The sequence below is a fragment of the Juglans regia genome, chromosome 7 (genome assembly GCF_001411555.2).
Source record: "Juglans regia cultivar Chandler chromosome 7, Walnut 2.0, whole genome shotgun sequence".
NCBI lineage: Eukaryota > Viridiplantae > Streptophyta > Magnoliopsida > Fagales > Juglandaceae > Juglans > Juglans regia.
Window position 1 is genome coordinate 25,551,498 of NC_049907.1, and position 24,051 is coordinate 25,575,548.

A 24,051-nucleotide genomic window follows, 5' to 3' on the forward strand; every position below is an offset into this window, starting at 1 on the left:
TCAATCACCATGGCCAACTTGCCAAGTTGAGGCAAGAAGGCAAGGTGCATGCATACATTGAGGAGTTTAGACAACTCCAAACTCTTGTGAGAGGGTGGTCCGAGGAGGCCTTTATGGGCACGTTTGTGGATGGATTGAAGCCTTGGATAGCCAAGGAAATTAAGTTGAAGCAACCCTCTAAGATTCAAGAAGCTATGAGGATGGCGGAGATCCTAGAAGAGAGCGCTAATATGGAGAAACGTCAATCTAAGGAAGTGGGGAGTAAGGTTACTACACCCTTGCAAACCAATGCTCCTTGGAAAGGCAATGAGGAAATGGGGAGTGCTTCTAAATCTAAGCCACTTGAAGTGAAGAAGCTTTCAAAGGAAGAGGTCCAAGATAGAATAAAAAAAGGCCTTTGTTTTAAGTGTGAAAAAAAATGGGGCATAGGGCACAAATGTAGATTAGGATAAATGTACATGTTGGTTGATGAGAGAAGCAAAGAAGAGGATGATAGTTATTTTGTGGAATCCTCTAGCCAAGAGTACAACCAAGAGGAGACCAAAGTGAATAAAAATTATGAAGAGGCCTAGTTGTCCCTTGGGGACCCACAAACATACCTCCATGAAGGTAATGGCATGGATAGGAACAATCGAAGTCCCTTTGTTGGTAGATTGTGGCTCCACACACAACTTCATCAACTCCACCCTTGTTGTCAAGGTTGGGTTGAATCTAATTGCTATAGAGCCATTTGAGGGAAAGATGGCCAGTGGGGACAAGATAAAATGTGAAGGGCTAGTGAAAGAAGTAAAAATGAATGTACAAGGAGTGAGAGTAGTGGCGGATTTACATGTACTTCCTTTGGTAGAGCTTGATGTTCTATTGGGCAATCCATAGCTCAAGCGCCTTGGAAGGGTAGTGCTTGACTACAAAAAATGGACCATGGAATTCAAGTCAAGGTCCAAGAAGACTATATGGTAATTTTAGCATCCAATGAGGCCAAGTCGGGTGAGGTCTCAATGTTAGAAAAGTTGGGCAAAGGAGGAGCACATTGTTTTGCCATGAAGATGGCTAAGGAAGAGAATGAGGAGAGGGTATGGACATTTTCAAATTTAATCCTTGAGGGCAAGGATGTTCTTGAAGAGAATGGGAATGGTAGGACCCCATGTTTTGTGGCCCATGGCCAAGCCACCAGCCATGTCGAGACAAGGTTGGACAACCCCACATGAATGTCAGCATGCCCATGGCCCATGCCATGGGTCAATTTGGTCCATGCCAACTATATTATTGCTTATTGTTTATTTTAATTTAATTATTTATTTTTCAAGGGACCTATTGGGGGTTTCCAAGTTGTAATCCTTATAAATAGGACCCTTAGTCTTTGCATTTACATCTTTTGAACCTTTGGCAAATTCCCTAAGTGGGTAGACTTGTTCTTGAGATCACCCTTTTGGTGCTAGGTACTTGGGCTACTTGGGTGCAATTCGTGAATCCCTAGTAATAAATCATCACCTTGCAATTTATAAATATGTGTGATTCAACTTATCTTTTATCTTGCAACTTGGTGCAATTCGTGAATCGAAATTGTGTTATCTTTGTTATTTTCAAGTTATCAATCTATGAGGTTTAGTTCAACTACTATGCAATCTGTGAATCAATAGTTGAAGTGTTATCTTATTCATCCATTATTTTCATTGTTCTTATTTTCCATGTTGTTCATCTACACTTTCTTGCATATCTAAATATTCATATAAACCAAAAAGAGTCCTCATATTATTTTGTTGAGTCCATTCATTTGTGTGCATTCTTAACTCGGTGGTAAAGTTGTTCATCATTGTGTTCATGAATGTTCGTATGTGTTCATCGATATTGCCTCATTTGATCCACCCAAACACTAAGTCTCGTCCACTATAGTGTTTGCCCTAGTCCACTTTCCATAAATTACCTAGCCGCCCCCTCCATAAATCCCTAGTCCATATACTCCACTTCCATATTCGGCTACCACAAAGTCTTCATCCAACTAAGCTCTAGACGACTTACACATTGCCCCCACTCACACAAACCCTAGTCGTCCATCAAGAGACCTATTTGGCAACTTCCTTAATTCAAGGAAAGTTGACTCATTCCAATCACCCATCCAATTCCTTAAATCTCTCAACTCATTCCATAGTCAACCAAAGACCCTCTTGCCATATTCAAATCTAAATCCTATCTTCTTAATCTTATCCTAGCCAATCTCTAAAGTCAAGCAGCAACCCTTGACTAATTCAAACTCCATCTCATCAGCCATATCCAATCCCTCAAATCTCTCATTCCCTACAATCACTCAAGTCAACTAAAGATTCCAATCCTATCTTGCCATATTTAAATCCTATCTTCCATCTCCTAATCCCTAAAATCAATGAGCAACCCAAGTCTCATTCAAACACTTTCCAAACCCTAGCATCTCATCCAAGACTCCAACCCTAGTCCATCTCTTCCCAATCTCGAAATCACCATTAGCCACCACATAAAACCCTAGCTACATTTCACCATACCAACCCTAATCATCATCCAAGAGGCCCCAACATCAAGGGCAACCCTCAAGCCATCCACATTGCATGAAACATCCATAATCCTAAGCCAATCTTCAAAGACCACGTCATTCCTAGTTCATTCTCATAGTCCATGGCAGCCATAGTTGCCTCCAACCCGTAATCCTAGCCTCATCTCATCCACTCAACCCTAGCCCCATCATCTTGGCGCCTCACTCAAGAGCAAGTCTCTAGCCACCCACATTGATTTGCCTTCCCTAAACACTTAGCCTACCCAAGTTCATCATCATCTCCATCATTCCATCACCTAAACACCATCCCTTTGTTGAAGGTCAAGCAAGTTGGCAAGGTTACTCGGTCATCATTCACACCAAGGCGAGCTCGTTGTCCTTAGTATTAGGGACAAGACTAGGATCCCTAACATTAATTTCGTCGAGAATTTAAGGGGGTAGATTGTGATACCCCATATGATATGGACAAAGGTAGGTGGTGTATGTGATCCCACATTGCTTGAGAATGAGAAGTTCTTGCTCTTTATAAGGTTCCAATGAGGCTCCAATTATATCATTGACTAGTCCTTTTGGAGTATAGGCCATGTGGTTTGGGCAATCTATTTGGGGTGTTACAAATGGTATCAAAGCATATCCCAACCAGAAATGTGAGACTTGAGCCATACCTCCTACAATGGACAGGCTCGACGAGGACGTCGGGAATTTAAGGGGGGTAGATTGTCATACCTCATATGATATGGATAAGGGTAGGTGGTGTATGAGATCCCACATTGCTTGGGAAGGAAAATTTCTTGCTCTTTATAAGATTCTAATGAGACTCCAATTGTATCATTGACTAGTCATTTTGGAGTATAGGCCATGTGGTTTGGGGCTTCCATTTGGAGCGATACAAATGGTATCAAAGCCTATCCCAACCAGAAATGTGGGACTTGAGCCATACCTCTTACAATGGACATGCCTAACTAGGACATCGGGATTTTAAGGGGGGTAGATTGTGATACCCCATATGATATGGATAAGGGTAGGTGGTGTATAAGATTCCACATTGCTTGGAAAGGAAAAGTTCTTGCTCTTTATAAGATTCTAATGAGACTCTAATTGTATCATTGACTAGTATTTTTGGAGTATTGGCCATGTGGTTTGGGCCTTCCATTTGGGGCAATACAAATGGTATCAGAGCCTATCCCAACCAGAAATGTGGGACTTGAGCCATACCTCTTACAATGGACAGGCCCAACTAGGATGTCGGGAATTTAAGGGTGTAGATTGTGATCCCCCATATGATATGGATAAGAGTAGGTGGTGTATAAGATCCCACATTGTTTGGGAATGAGAAGTTCTTGCTCTTTATAAGGTTCTAATGAAACTCCAATTGTATCATTGACTAGTCATTTTGGAGTATAGACCATGTGGTTTGGGCCTTCCATTTGGGGCGTTACAAATGGTATTAGAGCCTATCCCAACCAGAAATATGGGACTTGAGCTATACCTCTTACAATGGACAGGCCCGACGAGGACGTCAGAAATTTTAGGGGTGTAGATTGTGATACCCCCCATATGATATGGATAAGGGTAGGTGGTGTATGAGATCCCACATTGCTTGGGAAGGAGATGTTCTTGCTCTTTATAAGGTTCCAATGAGACTCTAATTATATCATTGACTAGTATTTTTAGAGTATAGGATATGTGGTTTGGGCCTTCCATTGGGGCGTTACAATCTCCCTGTTGAAACATCTAAAGAAGACCTTAATTAGAAGTACCATTTATCATTACTGAGAAAAAAAATAATGAAATGTAGTTGGTAATAAACTTCCACCAATATTAAAATTGTTCATCAAATCCGAAAGGCTTTATTTAATAAATAACTCGATCGAAGGAGAACATGAAATCATCCTACGCCTTGACTGCATCTACTTTTACCATATATTACATTGCAAGATTAATTTGCAACCCCCATACCTTAATTTGTATATGTTTATGTTATGAAATGAATACGCACACTACAAGAAAATGGTTCTATTGCAGCGATTTATGGTCTGCTGGAAATAATATAGCCGCAATAAGCCATTATTCATGGTGATTTTCTTGGTCGACGCTGCTTCTCATGGGCTTTTTTTTACCTCTTGCAGCGATTCTAAACACAGTTGCGGCGCAAAAAATTCGCTGCAAATATATTTTAACTTTTGCAATGATTTTAATGATAATTGCGGCAAATTTAATCGCCATAAATGGTTAAAACCTTAGGCCACCTTATGCCGACGCACAATTTCGTTGCAATTGTCGTTCTAATGTACACAGAGCCAAAACCACAAAAAATTAGATTTCCCCCCAAATCCCGATTTCACCTTCGTCCCCAACTTTGGAGTTCTCCATTTCTCTCTAGCTGCACACTAAGCAAAACCCACTCAAAATTTTCGCTATGTCCCTTCCACCAAAGGAAACCACTCACATTGGCGCTGCTCCAATCCACTGATTCTTGCATAAGCAAATTACGCTACGACAGCCCATCAAAAACCCACTAATCGGCATCTGCATCAGTTTAAGCCGAGGCCACACCAGTGAAAAAAGTTCTATTTTTTCGACACCCTAAGGCTTTGTTCTTCATCATCGTCGGCTCGTTTCCTAATCAAAGTGGGTTGGAGTCGATTTTCCGTCCCTTCGTCGATCTCCTAATCTGCTCGGTTGGAGTCGATTTCCCAAGGTAATTTACTCTGTTCTATGTCTTCTTGGTTCTTAATGAAACCGTTTGTGTCAAGTAGAAAAAAGGGTGTTTTTCTATAATATTTATTCTTAGGTTTTGAGAAGCACGGCCATTGGACAATCCCGTAAGCGAGAGGAAGTGTTCTTAGAGTGCTGTTTCTCAGGAATATTAATTTTGCATGGCTTTCTTCGACTCTGGCAAACCCCAGAATGCATGAGTTACGGGTGTTACAAATTAAACCCAATGATGTTGTATTTATACCTAATACAACAGCATTAGCATCTTATGCCTGTAGGAAATGGTTTAGAATTATCAACATTTGGTTGGATGATGGATGATGAATTGTTGATCAAGTTGCTTATATTTAATTGATGAGTATAGGAATCCAAATACATAGACCACTTGTTTTTGCTCCAGATTACATATTGATTTGGCTAATTCACATAGTTTTCCCCCCAATGTCCCACTTGAAGGTTTGGGGACCCATGCAGTAACACTAATTGGAACAAGCCATCCTTACATTTTGTCTTTGACAAAGTTTTACTGAATTATTTTAATAATAATTCGTTAACTACATTAATTAAGAAGTACTTCTCACTAGGAGATGAAAAGTTGATTTCAAAAGTCATGTGATTATTTAATGGAATGGTATTAAATTGTTTATTTAATACCATATGCCATGATGAGAATATATTACCTATCTTTTAGGGAAGATCATATAAACACATTTGCTTCTTGAAATCTCTTCTAAAACTTCCCAAAAAAGTATATTTTGGAAGGCTAAAGAATAATGCTATTTCAATAATAATAAGGTTTCTTAGGTTACAATTGCACTGAATTGTTACTCATCACTAATTGTGAGATATTCAAGTTGTTATATATTTGTATATATATATATATGTATATATATATATATATATTGTTCACAACAACTGGTTAATTATATAGCTAGGTCATGTATGTAAAGGTCCTTTCATGTGTTTGGAGATCAAGAATCCAAAACTACCATGTGGCATTTGTAAGGAAGAAGGCTGATCATGATGATGATCATGCAGATGATGGTCTTTAATCATGATTTGGTGTGAAAATTCTGCAACACGATTAATGAAGTACCACTGCATGGCTTCTAATTCATCATATATGCATGTGCATGGTTCTTGCTAAATCTGAGATAATTTGTGAGTTCCTCAAGGGATCATAAGCATGATCATCGATCGATTAAGATATGCCAAATTAATTAGTTGTTTTTAACGAACTCAAGTCCGTTTATAAAGTAATACTTCATCATGTATTGTACAGATCATCATAGTGTTCAAATTCATGATAAATGGTGAGTAATTGATGATCACTACATTAATATGCATGCATATTATATATATATATATATATATATATATATATATATATATATATATATATATCTTGTGCATATACGATATCTCTCGATCATCCAAATGTGAGCTAGCAGCTTGCTGTTATATATGTGCAATATTAGGACTTAGATTAATAATGTCTTAATAATTAGTACTTAAATAAAAGGCAAATGGACTCTAAGCACATGCAAGTTAAACCTGAGAAAATAAGTTGCTAATTTTATCCATGTGTGGTCAGAAGATACTAATAAGTTACTGCCATTCCACAAACAGTTCACCTTAGGTAATAAACTATTCATTATAACCTTTGTTCTTATAAAAATATATAAATAAATTGATTCACTAAATGAATTACATTTAAAAATGTCTAAACCAACCCTGGCTTTTCAAAAGGCCATTGGGAAGAAGAAAAGGTAAGAACTTGCTTAATTGTGCATGATCTTGAATATGATGATCTATATATTTAGTTCAGCTCAATGAATTGAAGGTGGAGTAGTGTTCATGGCATGCATGAAGTACACAACGAGCTCAAGGTTAATTGCTCATGTGTGTTGGTAATTAATATTTTTATTTCATGAAAATAAATATGCTATATGTCCGTGTCCTATTGACCACAGGATCTTTTAAGACCCTTTGATCCAAACCCTTTTGCGCTTTTATTGAAAATATATTGAAAAGCAGAAATTTAGATAGAAAAGCTCCTTTGGCCTATTTTGTCAAGCACCTCACACAACTAAGTTTTTATTATATTACTACAACAAACTACGACCAGATCCTAAGTTCAAGAAAAATCAAAAGTTCTCACTATACCCAACAGCATCTATAGTTCTTTCTCAGTTAACGAACGGGAAAACACACTTTTCACCTCTAAACTACTGGTTGTTTTACACTTTGCAGGCCAAACTACATAACTGACATATTCTACCCTCCAATTCGTAAATAGCACCCTCCATTAAGATTTGACAGACAAGATTGCAACCCTCAAACTTGTTCTAGAATTTACTAACGTTCTCCAATTGCATGGTTTTGTTCAGTTCGTTAAAACAGAATTAAATGTCACTGCTTGCTAATAGTCGATCCACTCACCTCCTAATACACAGATCACCGAATACACAGATTCACATTAATGAAGTTAATCAAGAAAAAAAAAATTGCACATTGGCAGACAAATTTTACCTTAAAAAGAATAAAAATTCTAAAAAGTTAAATAACTTATAAAAAAAAAAAAGGAACATTGATCAGCAGGTTCCATAATTCATTTCCTTCACTTATCTACCAGTTGGGCACAGGTTCGCGGGGGTCAACTAGACAAACCTTTTTAACGAGGTATTTTCCCATACTACAAGGAAAAAACAATTCTGGTCCCGTGAATTTCCTACACCCAATTAATTTAATACCCAAAACAAAGGTTCAAACAAAATCCATAAAATTCTAAGACTTTTCCACCCCACTACCTTTGCAAAGCAATCAAAATCCATAACCAAAATCGAATAAAGCCAAACACCCACTAATTGAAATAACTCATGATCAAAGCTAGTGATCATGTAAATGTGGGTAGAGTCCTTAACTTTGTGCAAATATTTCTAGAACTAATGAATGAATAAAACTTTGTTACAAAACAAAATGGAACATTTGAGGTGATGTCTTTGGCTTATTTTCTGGGTTTTTTAAAAAGGTTCTACATAGAGATTTCTTATGTAGTTGCATGCATGGTTACAAAGTGTTGATATCCTTCATTGTTTTTATGACACAAACACATATAATGCTCAAAATATGATTATTTACTACCCAATCACTAATGATACAAGTCAATTGAAATTTTCTATTTCAGAAAATCAGTCACTTCATGAATATTTGGATATTCTTCATAGTATGCAATAAATTTGTTCACTATGAGGGCAAAATAAATCATGATGAGTTTATTTTATTGCTGAAAAATTTTCTAGCACAAAGGTCACATCTATGTTTGATTAACCATGACAAGTTTATAGCTGTTTTTTCCTTATTCAAGTACAGGATTAGTCTTTTGATTCTTTCTAGTACTTCAATGACAAGTACTATGTTACTGATATAGCAGTATGACCTTGCCTTTAATGTATGCGAATAAATCTCATTATGAGGTGCTGTTTTTCGCACCTCGTAAATCTCTCTTTACACTTTCTTATCCCATATGTAAGTAGAACATTGCCAATAACCTATCATATCATCCTTCACTGAGTCAAATAAAGAATTTGAGGACTCTTCTTGTTATTTAGATGGACAAAAGCTGGATGAATTTGGGTGATAGACTTGTATCACCTGCATATGTTGAAGGGGTTAAAAATTTCCTCACAATGGCACGAAACCATTTTATGGGAAGTGATCACATTTGGTGTCCCTGCCGTATTTTCTGTAATAACCTCTTCTTGCCTATATTTGAAATGGAGACTCACTTGTTCATAAAAGGGATCAATCCAAATTACACCCAATGGATATTTCATGGGGAGGAGGAAACACTCCCCATCATTGACGACGACACTGATCCTGGGTTTGGAGTTGAAGACAAGTACATTGTCCTGGAATTGGTTGTAATTTTCTTCCTTGTGCATGTTATGTCGTGATGGTACGTGCTACAAGTTTTTGTCTTATGCTTGACGCTTGGTGGATTCATGGGAGGCTGAACGAGCAGGTGATGCCTTCATTCCCCTATGCGAGCATATAACTAGTATGCACTTCTATCCAAATGATATGCTATTTATGTAATTTTTATACATGATATACAAGTACAAAATTTGTGCTTCTGCTCAAGTATAGATAGGCCTACTTATGCTAATATTCGGCATGTGACTGAACACAATTGTTTTCTCCCTTTCAATTGCAAGTTGGCCCTCATGATCCAGGAGTGTTAAATGTTATATATAATAATGCATACCATCCCCCTTTTTGTCAAATAAGAAAGCAACAATGGGTGGTTTGTAAGAATTTTATGTGAGCATATTTGAACATTATATATTAATGGGATAGAAAATAAAATACAAGAAACTTATAATGTTTCTTCACTAACTCCCAAAAAATGGCAACTATTATAACACAGATTTTTTGTGGTATTTAAGGTTATGGGAAAAAATTTTAAGCACTTATTTTCAAACATGCTGTTATTATACGGTAATCAACATGTCATTCTGAATTGGTTTTCCTTTTGCATAGAGCTTTATCTAGAAAAAAGAAGCCATTATGGTGTTCTTGGAAGAATATTGGGTACTCATAGGTTTGTACATACAAATATTTGCTAGCCTTGATATTGGAGTGTATTCTACAAGTGCTTGCATGACGATATGCAGTCCTACGTAATTATAGGAGAGTCACTCTCTCTCTCTCTCTCATAATTATAAGCACATAAACTGGGGTAAGATTGAAATAGCAAGATGTTATATGCAAGCTCTTTTTGTCCATATAGGTTGATTAATTTACTGCACGTGGAGGGTTTTTGATGTTCAGATAATGTACCTGAGGAGCGCGCAAAGCTGATGTTGCAGGTCAGGCCGGGAGTTGTCAAGGAAAGGTGGTGGGCTGATGAGGAAGTTGTTAGAGAAGTTTGGAGCACTTGATTGGGTTTGATATTTGTGTTGTGTTGTCCGCGTGGTTATCTACCTTATGTTATGAGCTTTTAAGTTGCTATATGGGTAAGTGGAAATTCTGCTGAAAATGTCTAAACCAAGGAACCCGACAAACTAGATACCAAAGCTAGGTTGTATTTGCTGAATTTGCCATGGCATGAGCTCCAAACGAAGTTGGCTAGATCGACTCTTGAAGGGTAAGCCATTTCGAGCTAATAATTTAGTTATAAGTAAGTGCATATCTAAAAATAGATACAAATTTGTAAGATCCATTATTTTAGTTATAAAATATGCATTGTTTATGCTAATAATTAATAAATGTCAATAAATGATGTGGCAGGCTTCTACATGCAGTGGCATAGTTTTTAAGTTGATGTAGCAGCAGGCTTCAAATTTAAGAACCCCGGCCAAGTATTTTTCAACCCAATGTATTTAAGCTTGTTAATTAACTGGTATGTGAAATTTTTTATGTTGCTACAAGTTTACTAGGGGTTAACTAAGTTTAAAGTAAAGACATGAATAACTAGATATACATCTATTTTAATACCTTTGTTAATTAGATTAACAATATATATAGTAAATATATACCCTACTAATCTCAGTTCAGATAAATTACCTTTAAGATTTGAAAAATGGTGTTAACTAATCAATACCACGGTACCAATAGAGATAATTTACTCTCAAAATATATATCGTGATATAATTATTCTCTTGTAGTTATTAGAGTTACTTAATTACATATGAAATGTTCACATTTAACTATTAGCTAGATAGCTAGAATTCATCATGGTTCATATACATGATTTATTTTCCTCTCTTGGTTTACAATGAAAAAAAAGGTTTTAAATAAAATGGATACAGAAAATTTCTGCTATTGTTCATCAACCCCTTTTTTTGATGATGAATTGTCACTTTGGAGATTTTTACCTTGGATATTTTTTTTGTACAGTGAATGTAGAATGCTGGGAAATAATATACTTGATAACTCTGCTTTGCGGATTTATGGGGTTATTTGCGATGAATTTAAACGCCGCTAAAGGTTGTTTTTCTTGTAGTGACATGTATTAATTCAGCTAGCTAGCTAGCTATGCACTCCTTATACAACATTAATCCTAAACTTGTCCCTGAAGATGCAGATGAGAGCAATATCGTTGTCAAACGGCTCCACATGCAGTTACACCAAATTATATAGTGATCTGTAAAATGGTTTTTGTCGTGGAGCGGAAAATAAAATGGGTGATTTTGACCTAATATATATGATATAGAAGATCATTTTAAATGAAAATTAAAAACCAAGGTCTTCATTTTGACCTGTTTGTCCTGTTCTTTGCTAGCTAGCTACTTTGTTCCCATCCACAGCAGTACTGCATGTTGCAACATTCAAATTTCCAGTCTTGCATGGTTAGGTCTAGGGTATATCATGTCATGTTCTTTTGTAATTAAGCTGTTGAATCAAAACCAAATTTAAATGAAAAAAAAAGGTTTTAAATAAAATGGATACAGAAAATTTCTGCTATTGTTCATCAGCCCTTTTATTTGATGATGAATTGTCACTTTGGAGATTTTTACCTTGGGTATTTCTTTTGTGCAGCGAATGTAGAACGCTGGGAAATAATATACTTGATAACCCTATTCATTGAAGGTGGATCTTTGCCGCTCAATCACCAGGTCATTGCAAATCAACTATCAATGTGCGAAGTTGCGGATGAACTCCACCCATCATTTGTTTTCATATTTGTTTTAACTGGTACATTTGTATTGCGGATGTTTGATCTATACTTTAAAGCTTGTAAAAGACATTAGCTGCTCCCATGCATGTAGTACTTAATTGCCTTCCATTAATGCACCATATGCCAGTGTATAGGGCTAATGTACTGATGTATTGGCATGGATGGAAACTTGAATTTGTGTATATATATATATATGCTTTTATGGTTAATTACAAGTATTGGAAAGTACTATTTGGTAATATTTGGAATGATTTGAAGCAGGAAATTAGGTACCCCCGGAAAAATGGTGCATTTTGTATACTGGATTAGTACGGGGTTTGAAAATACCAATTGCGGCGATTTCCAGTTTGTTGAGAGTAAGCATTACCATACAAGAATTTTTTTTGCAGCAATCGAATTTGGATGTGAAATACAAATATGCCAAAAATTTGTTTTTGCGGTGATATTTTTCGCCGCAACTACTGGATTTTGCGTCAAATTATGTTTCGCCGCAAATAAAAGAAATGCCATTGACCCCATTCTAGACAGACGTGAAAATGCTGGCAAACTCTATTGTGGCGAAATAAGTCGCCGCAAATTTAAATTTGCGGCGATTTTTTAGAACGCTGGAAATAATAAGCAGCTATTTACGGCGATTTTGGTGTATTAGCGACGAAATCAAACGCTGCAAACACTCTTTCGCAGCGATATTAAGCTGAAATCCCAAAGATATTTGCGACATATTTTTAGAATAATTGCAACGAAAAAAATCGCTGCAAAGAAAAAATATTTGCAATGGTAATTTGGTTTCACTGGCTAAAATTTTAAATGAGTCAACAATTGTGATGAAACTCTAGCCCAACATAAATCGCTGCAAATGATTATATGCAGCGATTTAGGGGGTTATTTGTGGCGAATTTAAACATTGCAAAATGTCGTTTTTCTTGTAGTGGCATTAGTACTTTAATTTCCCGGCCCCAACTTATAATCAATTTCCAAACTGTGTCGATCAACGTGTTATTTTCATGAGTTTTGCTATATATACATAAGTTGGTGTGTTAATACATTACTTAGAGCATTGGCATTGGGTTCTTTAAATCACTTTTCATCTTTAAATTTAGATAACTTTATCAATAATTGACCCACATTGAATTAGCCAAACACTTTTCATCTTAAATATTAGCTACAGTAATTTTATCTTTTTCTTCAAAGATGAAAAGTACTATTTCATCTCCAAATTAATTGTTTATTATATCTCGGCGCTCTCTCCCGCGTCTCCCTTTCTCTTTCTTCTTCCTCTTCCTTTCCCGCGTTTCGACTTCCCATCTTCCTTCTCTTCGTCCCTCTCTCGCGTCTCGACTATCAAAGCATAATCGATGGTTTCTTCGTGGTTCCAATAATAAAGAATAATCGATGACTATCAAAGCTTCTGATTTCTGGTAGATTTTTTATATATAAAAATAAAAAAATAAAAAATAATAATATTTTATTATTATAGAGAATAATATGACTAATCCAATGTAGATTTTAAATTTTGAATAGTTAACTAAAAGTGAAAAAGTTACATATTCTTCAAAATTTGAAGAATAAAATAGCCAATCCAATACCAATGCTCTTATAGTGAAACCCATTAACATTTAAAAAAAAAAGCTAAAACACCAAAATTTTTTGCAAATCTAGTTCAACAATGTGCTAGGTATGTACTAACAAATAAGACTTATAAATAGTTTTTTTGTTTGTTTTAGATGGGGTTAACGATTGAGGAGATCATATAATTAACAAAAGTTTTATGTACAATCACTTTTGTGTACTCTTTGCGCACTCTGATGATGTGATTGATTGTATTATTTTTTTAAAATAAAAAAAAAATAATTCAGCCAATTATATCACTAGAATGCTCAAAGAGTATACATAAAAAATGACTGTACATAACAGAATTCATTAATTAAGGAATGGTAGCAAAATGATAACTACTAGGAGTTTGAGGACAAGTATAGCCGTAGAAAGAAAAATATTACAATAGAGGAGCCAAATTAGTTACAAGTTCTAGCTATATATTTCCATACAGTTTTCTCGGTTTAAATTTGTAAGTTACGATGCTGATTAATAATTTGTCACGCTTCTTAATTTTCAACGTTATATTTTTCTTCGAGTCATAGAATATATATATATATATATGTTATAAAGTCATGCATGTATGTACGCATTGACGTAAGAAGATTCCAAAAGTGTAGTCAATTCTGTGCAATTAATAAGTAACCTAATCTTGGAAAAGATCAAAATAACATATATAAAGAAGTACTATTATGATAAAAGTACTGTAGTCAATTATGAATGCGCTCTGTATATATAAAGAAGTACTATTATCAAAATAACATATCTTGAAAAAGCAGTGCACATAAGAGCACACAAAATTAGGCAATTATATATAGAGTGCTCTTATGTGCAGGTTCCGTGTACGTGGGGTCGATCTAATTAAAACAGATTATGACCAAGAGTATTGGGTGGTGGCCCTGACTATATATATGGTAGTCTTCTGGGGCGTGTACATGGGTGATGCTGGCTGGCATGTCTAGTCAATGCTGGCTGGCTGGCTGGCTGGCTGGCATGGCCGATTGTCATGGTTTTATCATCATGTCGTCTTCATTTACTTTTCCTCTTTACTCTTTTTTCTGACCTAAAAGTCCTTTGAATAATATCGTCAGTCTCTGCTATTTGTAGAAATATTGGTACAATAATAAAAACATGAGACTATATATATCTCCACCTCTTTTGTGTTTTTTCAAGAGATGAGGAGTGTGAGGAGCAGCTAGCAAGATGGTTCACAAGGCCTTATCTCTCATCCTTTTCATCGCTCTCATAATTTCGGTTGAATTGGCTCCAATATTGGAAGCCAGAACAAACAATATCCCAGCCAGTTAAGTGCGCCATTACTTTTAGTTTCCATGGAATTAGTTTTATAGTTAGAATCTTCCTACTTCTAAGTTTTTTTTCCCTTATTAGATCTATAGTCTACTTTCTTAATCACTGCAGGCGTATGGGGAAGACACAGTGGCAAGGAATTCAAAGGAAATAAGATACGAGGTTCTCATCATCGTTCACCAGGCGGACCTCAAGGCTGCGTCGACTGTGGAGGAGGCCGATGAAGAGGCCAAAATCTGCGCTAGCTTACATATATTGTTTTTGTCACAATCTATAGGGTTCGTTTCTGTTTTTATTTCATGAAAATTAGGAGCCTGAGAATATATGGACTATGTTGCCATCAATAAGTAAGCCTATGTATTAAGCAAGAATTCATCGACCAAATCCATCGATAATATTAGGCTTACACGTTAATAATTCAAAGTAACATATGTTATACTCTGTTCAACTATCACTACAATAAATATGGTCATTTGCAGTACTCAGAATCAATATCGCCGCAAATAAGTATTTCTGTTCATTTTTTGCAACGCTGAAATGTCACGTCTCAAAAAGCATATCGCAGCGATATTTATATTTCATCGAAAATATCCACTTCAATTGAGCTGATAAATATTGTCACTTTTGTGGATCTGATCCGCTGCCAAAAATACAGATGGTAGGGAAAAAAAGCCATTTCCCACTAATGTACTTTGCATTCCCCAACAAATATTTTTGTCCTATACAATCATTTAAGGCTTTGTTTGGCAAGTGGGTACTCTTACTTACTATTTTTTATTTTATTATTATTTTTCACTTATTTTTCTACTTTTTACCTACTTTTTACTATTATTCAATATTTTATTATTACTTTTTCATTACTTTTTCACTACTATTCACAAACATTCTCAACACTTCTCATTATCCAAACGTACCCTAAAGTGTCAAGAAAAATCAACAACATTTTAGTGGTAGCAAATATATTTTGTTACTAGAAAAAGTAATTTGTTCTTGTACCAACCGAGAAAATATTTATAGCGAGATTTTGTTGACACAAATGGTTAGTCATATTTTCCGTCCATGTCGTTAATTTTTGGACAACCCAATTAATATCGTCGCAAATATGTAATATCAGTTTTGTTCACTTATTGTATTGCAATTTATTGATGTTATCTGGACATATAATTAACTCCTTAATTAATCTTTATCCCGTTGGCTATAAAGATTTTGCAGCCAATCAATACTAATTAGACCATATTTTATCAATATTGAACTTCATTGCTCCTCGAACTCATTGGTCTTTATTGTCTCAAGAATACAATGACAGAACTCTCTTTGAAAGTCTTCATTCCTCCTCCAAGCCCCATGCAATTGCTTTTCTTTTCTATTCATTTTTTTCTGCTCTGGGATTCTAGTTGCCTCACGATAGTTCCAAAGACGAGCTGGACTTTTACAGATCGTTCATGGCCAAAATTTGGAATTGCGTCTTGAAAAAAAACATCTAGAGAAGTGGCTCAGACCTCAGAGAGAGTAAAAGATTGATCCCTGCTTGAGAAACCTTCTTATCATGCTAATGGAAAAGCCATAATCTCCAACAGTTCTATATGTCAAATCCTCATTTGGGCATGTGATCAGAAAAATCTAACTCATAGTGGAATATAGGGACACATTAGTACCCCCAATGGGTCAGAGTTTCTCTGTGCCAGTGTTTCCCTCATGGAAGTTCACCTTAAAATATAGATCTGTCGTCTAAAAACTCGTACTGATATTGAAGTTCACCCAAAACCCTAAGGGGTTTATGGGTTAGTGCCAAAGCATGGGGAACAGTAGTTAAATGGTAGAAAGAGGAGGTGGATGATACTAGCTGATCATCCATTGGATTTCAGTTTACTTAAGATTTTTTTCCCTTTTGAGTGTCTTTTCATTTCTTCCCTCAAGCTTCTAAGCCGGTATAAAAAAGTCTTGCTTTTTACTTTATATTTTCAAAAATTATTTTTTTCTATCACTGATATCACAAGGTGTTGAATCCCCAAAATACAAAATGCATGAAGGGTAGAAGATAAAAATTATCAATGGCGATTAAGAAGTAATTTGCTTAATGAATGTTGATCAGATTTCATTGTTTATTTGGAAGAGAACCCAAATAAAAAAAAAAATGAAGCATTTTTACTAGAGCCAGAAGGAGATTTCTAGGGCTATGAAATTGATCCCAGTCTGTTTCCTTTGCAAACTCCGCCATTCTCTTCCTCAACCCTTCAAGAGTAACACCTTCTGATCTCTCTGCAACACCTGTCATTGAATTGTCTGATCTTCCGCTTTGCTTTCTCTTACTCACAAAATGTTCGTTGGATAATGTAAATACCCACAAATTAAATGCTTTGCTTCTCTTCTCTTCTCTTCGCAAGAACCGAAGGCTATAAATTGTAAATACACAAGCGGCGAGACCCAGTCCATGCCTTTTCTCGGAGACGCAAAAGAAAGAAAGCTCATTCATCGGGGCTTTTATTTACCGGACGCTGCCCGTCCATTGGATTTGACGACGGGCGTGTCGGTGGCGGCCTTGCCATTTAGAGGAACCACCGGTTATTTAGTCTAATATACCAATACCTTTTTTGCTCTCTCAGGGGAATTATTTTTTTAAATATTACAAGAAAATCTTACGTTATCTCCCTCCATTCAACGTATCATTTATTTTTATTTAAATACATATATATTTAAAAAATAAGATAAAATAATAAAAATAGAAATCAAATGTGTATAATATAAAGCTTCAAGTAGATTTTTTCTTTATTTCTTTTTTTAGATTTGTGTTGGCTTAGTTTAACCAAGGCTCTCCCAAGTAAAAAATCTGGGATGAAAATATTGTTTTTCAAAAAATTCTACTAATAATCTTTACACCACATATTTTACATGATTTTTTAATTTTTTAATATGTAGTGTATGAATAATAAATAGAAGAATTCTTTTAGTTTAGTAAGAGTAAAAAAATAAAATAAAAGAAACAAAATAAAATGTGATGTGTAGTGTGTAGATGATGGATAAAAAGAAAATGATATTTGCAGTCGTGAAGTATGCAAACGTCGCCCAATCTTTTTTAAAAAATAAATAAATAAAAGATTTACACGAAAAAAAAAATTTTAATAAATTTTTTTGTCAAAATAAGTGCACACGCTTGCACATTCTACGGTAGCATGACTCTTGGATAAAATGACTTTTTTTTCAACCAATAGGAGTGATATATTCAACAATGGTGGCCCTACATGACAATGAGAACATCATAACGGTAGTCCGACACCATCCATTAATAATATTCTAATAGGAAGAGCTAGACGATCGAAAGTTTACAAGTTGCATGCATTTGAGTCATAATTTAGACTTATTTTATTTAAAAATTTAAGAAAATTTTAGAGGGCTGTTACGAACGTGTTTCACTGCTGCCACCTCACGATCACCTGCAACCAAAGATTAGATGGCTTTGGGGTTTGATGGGAAGCCTCTGATGCCAAAGTCAGTGATTGCAAGAATAATCTTTAATCTCCAAGAATCAAATCCTTTTTACGTATCTGAGCTTTCCTCTTATCTAGAGCTTCTAAACCAATTTGTTGCTTAAATGATAATAGATATATATATTATTCAAATTCAAACTTGGGGATGACTTTAATGGATCGTTATTGTAACTGCTCTTATCCTGTATCGCTGCTGGGTGGTTATCCAATCGGTTTTGGGGAGTGGGCTGGGTCCGCTCGGATTTAATGGGCCTCTTTGGTATTGGGAATCAAATCAGGCCTAGGTGAAGTCCTAGACCCATACTATATTGACTGAGAGCAATGTCCTCTCCAGTTACCCCGTGAAGTTTCATTACACTCGGGTGTGATGAGACTTGAACCCAAGCGCCGTTTCAATTTTCGAGGCGTGTCAGGGCACTGTTTCATCTCTATTTCTAGGGCATGTCAACCATCATTCATTACCCTCCTATTTAATGCTACTTGGACATTCATTTTCCCTCTCCTTTCAAACTTCTATCTCTTTCGCATTTCTTGCTCTCTTTCCGAGTTCTTGCTCTTTTTCTAAGTTCTTGCTTTCTTTCCTTCCTCCAGGGCTTCTTCTTCTTCCAAAGGTAAGGGTGTGGTTTCTGCTTCTGACCCTTCACCACCCCGCGACTCCTTTCCCTGAGTTGTCGTTGCTCCTCCGACATCCATATTTGCGAGCTCTCGCTGGTGTTCAACCATCACTTCTTGCGAACTAGAGAATGCTCAAAACAACTTCAACATTTTGACTCTGTCGATTTGAGGGCTCTTACTCCAAACCAGAAAGCTATCGACAACAAAGGTATGGCAGTTTGTATTGCCCTTTACTTTGCTATGTTTACCATGGGGCTTCGATTGCCCTTTATGCGATCAGCTTGTGACGTGTTAGACGTCCTACAGCTCGACCAGGCTCAATTGGTGCTTAACGCTAGGAGAATTTTGATGACTTGCTGTGTTTTGTGGCAAAGGGTACTGGAACCCGTGGGCTATCAATACCCAGACTTAACAACCTGTGAGTTTTTTTCCCTTCACGGGTTTAGGCATTTGGATGGGAATCTTTGTAGTTTCAAGGCCAAGATGGCATTGGTTGATTTGGAGCGTAAGTATTCGCATGTAAAAGATTGGACCAATAAATTTTTCCTGCTTACTAGCTCGGGTTGGGAATTTCTCGCCGATGAGACTCTCAATCGGGAGTTTCCTATTAGGGCGTGCTGGTCTCCTATTCCTGATGGGGATGACTTTGAGGTTATTCTTTCCCCACGTGAGGAGGCCCATGTGAGGTTGGTTGATTCTTGGGCTCAGGCTCATCCCAACTTATATTTTTTGGATATGCTTCTGACCCTCGGAAACATTGAGAAGTTCCTAATGGTTCCTAGTCGGGCCCATATATTAGGACGTGAGTTTTTGGGTGCCCCCCTTCCGGCGGGTGAGTTGAGAAAAAAGAAACGCCCTGGTGCAGATGGATCACAAAAAAGACAACTCAAAAGGGCTTGTATCTTGCCTCGTTCAGATGAGTCCATCTCGTCGAAGCGTGACTCTTTGCTCCCCCTTGCGCTGAGTGGAGGCAGTAAGTTGGCTCCTCTTTGGGAGAAACCAAGATAATTAGCACCCCAGGCAAGTGGAAGTGATATTAAATTGGCTCCCCCTCGGTCTAAACCGAGTGGAAAGACCTCCCAGGCGAGTGGGAGAACGAATGTGGCACCTCAGGAGAAACTGAGCAACCTATCTACTTTTGTAGCACCATCAACTCTTTCCTTGGATGACGTGATGTCTCTAACCGAAGAGGATCTTGAGGCCATTATTATGGCAAAGGCTGCCGCTGCGACTGTTGTTCAGCCCTTAAACACATCGAGAGACGTTTCTACAAAGAAGGCGATGATAACCCTTTGGAGGAGGATGACATGATCCTTTTGAATCCTGACTTGTTGGTGCCTCCATCTACTCAAACGGACTTCCAATCCTTCGAGGCTCTCTGTCTGCATTGCCTTTGTCCCCGCCTTCCACTGTTCGATCCCTTGATGTTCCGTGGAACCTTCTTGGGTGGAAAATGTTGAGGGAGAACATGTCAAGGAGGAATATGTTGAGGAAGCAGCACCAGGTTCTGGCTTTCCAGTTGCTTCAACGATATCTAGTGGAGCTACTCCTGACTTACCTTTTGTTTTCCCAACCCTTTCTCTCGCTAGTGGGAGCAAGGTTTCGATCCCTTCTCCCCACTTTAGTGTTTCTCCTAGGGGAGAGGGCAAGCTGCCCTTGATTGTTCGTGAGGAAGATTTCCGAGTTACTCAGGGACCATCTCAGCAGGATGAGGCTGAATTATGTTCGGGCCCATACATTGAGGCACCTACTAGTCTCCTGCTTGGTCAGGCTGACAGAGCTTCTCCTAGGGGGCTTTTTGCTAATACTCATGTTCAGGCCTCTAACCTGAGGAGACCTTCTAGCCTTCATTAGATGGGTTCCTCGCCTTCCTCACATGCTCGTCGTGAAAAGGCTTTCAAAGCCGTCGTTCAACATCTTCAGAGTATTTTTGCACCAATAATCTTCTCGTATCCACTTCCCCTTTTATGTGTGTTTTTGTTGTTATTTCTTAAAAAGATATTAACATTCAACACAATTTTTTTTTAGGTGGTCGATCGCCTTACTACTGACTTGGTGGAAGAAAGATTACGTTTGGAGGAGGAAAAGGATCGAATGGCCAATGAGTTGGCCATACTGGAAGTTCGTTCCCACACGGCTACACCCCTCATAAGACTTGTCTATTTTGAAAGTTTTGTACCCAGTGAAGGATTTGTTTAACTTTTATAAAGCTTTGTATGCGATGAGACTTCCTTATATTATTAGTGAGACTTTGCGAAAATTTTTATTGATGCCTTCTTTACTTTTGAACTTTGTTTATCGGATAATAAGCACTCTTTGTTGTTTCTTGGTAATCTGCGCATAGATATAGACATGATGTTGTTCATACTTTAAGTACCACGCGAAATTGTTCATACCTTAAATGTTAGGCTAGCAGGTGAGTTCCTCGACCACGTCACCTTTTCGACGAGAAGGTATTAACTGGAGATCCCTCGACTGTTTTTTCTTTGAATTACTATGCTAGTGGGAGATCCCTCGACCACGTCACCTTTTGGCGAGAATGTGTTAATGGGAGATCTCTCGACCGTTTTACCTTTAATTATTAAGCTAGTGGGAGATCCCTCGACCATGTCACCTTTTATTGAGAAGGTGTTAATGAGAGATCTCTTGACCATTTTACCTTTAATTATTAGGCTTGTGGGAGATCCCTTGATCACGTCACCTTTTTGGTGAGAAGGTGTTAACGGGAGATCTCTCAACTGTTTTACCTTAAATTATTAGCCTAGCAGGAGATCCCTTGACTACTTCACCTTTTGTCTTAGGTCTTGGCCGCATTTTTTAGTTTGTCAAAAAACCAAAGAAAAGGTGGAAAAAATGTGTAGGTATTTATTGAAAAATGATATCAATAAGTAAACCAAGAAATAAAAAAGCTACATATCTTTCCTTTAGACATAGTACTTTCGTAGATGCTCTGCATTCCATGGGTGGGGTAGCTCGCGCCCTGTGGCCTCTTTGAGGTGGTAAGCTCTCGGTCTGTGGCTTGCTACTACAACATAAGGGCCTTCCTATCGAGGGCCTAACTTCCCTTCTTCTCTCGTGGTGACACCGGTTTCCTTCTACACTAAGTAGCCCGCTTTGAAAGATCTGGGTCTCACTCGCTTGTTGAAGTATTGTTCTGTCTTCCTTTTAGAAGCTGCAACTCTGACTTCTGCATCCACCCTTATCTCTTCCAATAGATCTAGGTTTTCTTCTAACCCTGCTACGTTTGCTTTTGGATCAAAGTTTTTCCTCCTGTAACTTGGTAACCCGACTTCCACTGGTGCCATTGCCTCACTTCCATATGCTAGGGCGAAAGGTGTTTGGCCCGTTGAGGTTTTTGGTGTTGTTCTGTAAGCCCATAAAATCTCTAGGAGCTCGTCGGCCCACAACCCCTTTCTTTCACCCATCTTCTTTTTTAATATCCCCATGATGGTTTTATTAGTTGTTTCAACTTGCCCGTTTACCTGGGGTGACCTGGGGAAAAATACTTGATTTTGATTCCTAGCTCTGCACACCAATGGCGATAATGTTCGAAATCGAACTGCCTTTCATTATCAGAAATAATACACTGAGGTATTTCAAATCTGCACACCAGTTCCTTCCATAAGAACCTTGTCACACTTTGGACTATTATTGTTGTCATTGCCTCGGCCTTTGCCCACTTCGTAAAGTAGTTGAGGGTCACAATGATGAACTTGGTTCCTTCCTTTGCTAGGAGACATAGGGCCTACTAGGTCTACTCCCCATTGGGCAAATGACCATGGTGAAGTTATAGATCATAAATCCTCGGGAGGTGCGTTTGGAATTGGCAGATGAATTTGGCACTAGACCCACCTTTTTGCGAACTCCTTTGCATCTTTGAGCGTGTTTGGCCAATAATATCATCCTCCCGAATGACTCCCGCATATCACCTTGTGTATTTCCTTCATTACATATTCTACCTCTTCCTTTGTTACACATCTTAACAATGGGTTTGAAAAACCCAGCCTGTAAAGCACCCTGTCTACCATAGTAAACCGAGTCACCCTACTCTTTAACTGCCTTGCCTCTTCCCAGGATGGGGGTAGGTCACCTGTCTCAAAATACTTCCTTATATCCTCAGCCCATCCTGGTGTACTTTCCCCTATCTGCAAATTTTCCTCTCCTACTACTAGACTGGCTATCGTTCGTAGATCAACTTTCCATGACAATGCCACTTCCTGCCTTGCTGAGGCCGCTCGTGCTAACCGATCAGTTTTGAAATTATCTCCTCGAGGTATTTTCCTGATTTGAAAGTACTTGATGCATTTGCATTATTCCTGAACCTGGTGGAGATATTTTATGTGTTTGATCCCTCTCGCCAGGTATTCCATGGTGATTTGCCCGACTACTACCTGCGAGTCTACTTTCATTTTAATCTCCTCCCCCCTAACATCTTTGTTATTGTTAACCCGATGAGCACTGCTTCGTATTCAACTTTGTTGTTTGTTACTTTGAATTCCAATCGTACCACATGGTATGACTCTCCTCCTTCATTTGTCGCCATGTACACACCAACTCCTCCTCCTACTCAGCAGGATGAGCCATCCAAATACACTTGCCAGGATTCTTCTCTGGTGACTTATGGGCTTCTTCCCGAAAACTTGAAAATATCATTACAAAATCCGCCAAGATCTGCCCTTTCAAAGCGTTCTTTGGTAGGTAACTGATGTCATACTCACTTCATTCAATTGATAATTTGACCAGCCACCCCGAGGTGTCTGGTTTTTGTTAACACCTTTTGTAAGGTGATGAGGTAATCACCTTTATTGGATGTGCTTGGAAATATGGTCGTAATCGCCTTGCTGCTACTACTACAACGAATGCGACTAACTCTACTTTTGGGCACTTGGTCTCAACCTTTCTCAGGGCTCTATTTACGTAATATACCGGCATTTGATCCTTCCCCTCCTCTCGTACCAAGGCTGCTAACACAGCCTCCAGTGTCATTGCTAGGTATAACGACAATGGCTCCCCTTGCTTGGTGTGGCTGAGCAATGGTGGGTTAGCTAAATACTCCTTCAGTTGGGTGAATGCTTCCTCGCACTTGGCATCCCAACCTTGTGCCTTCTTAAGAACCTGAAAGAATG

At 37.7% G+C, this 24,051-nt stretch overlaps 1 long non-coding RNA gene across 1 annotated transcript; it reads left to right on the forward strand.

Annotated features, from left to right (window-relative positions):
• Window positions 1–14,671: 14,671 nt before the first annotated feature.
• LOC109018747 lies at window positions 14,672–15,313 on the forward strand. The gene is made up of 2 exons (XR_002000652.2): window positions 14,672–14,820; window positions 14,937–15,313. It is a non-coding gene; the product is annotated as an uncharacterized LOC109018747 (long non-coding RNA).
• The last annotated feature ends 8,738 nt before the right edge of the window (window positions 15,314–24,051 follow it).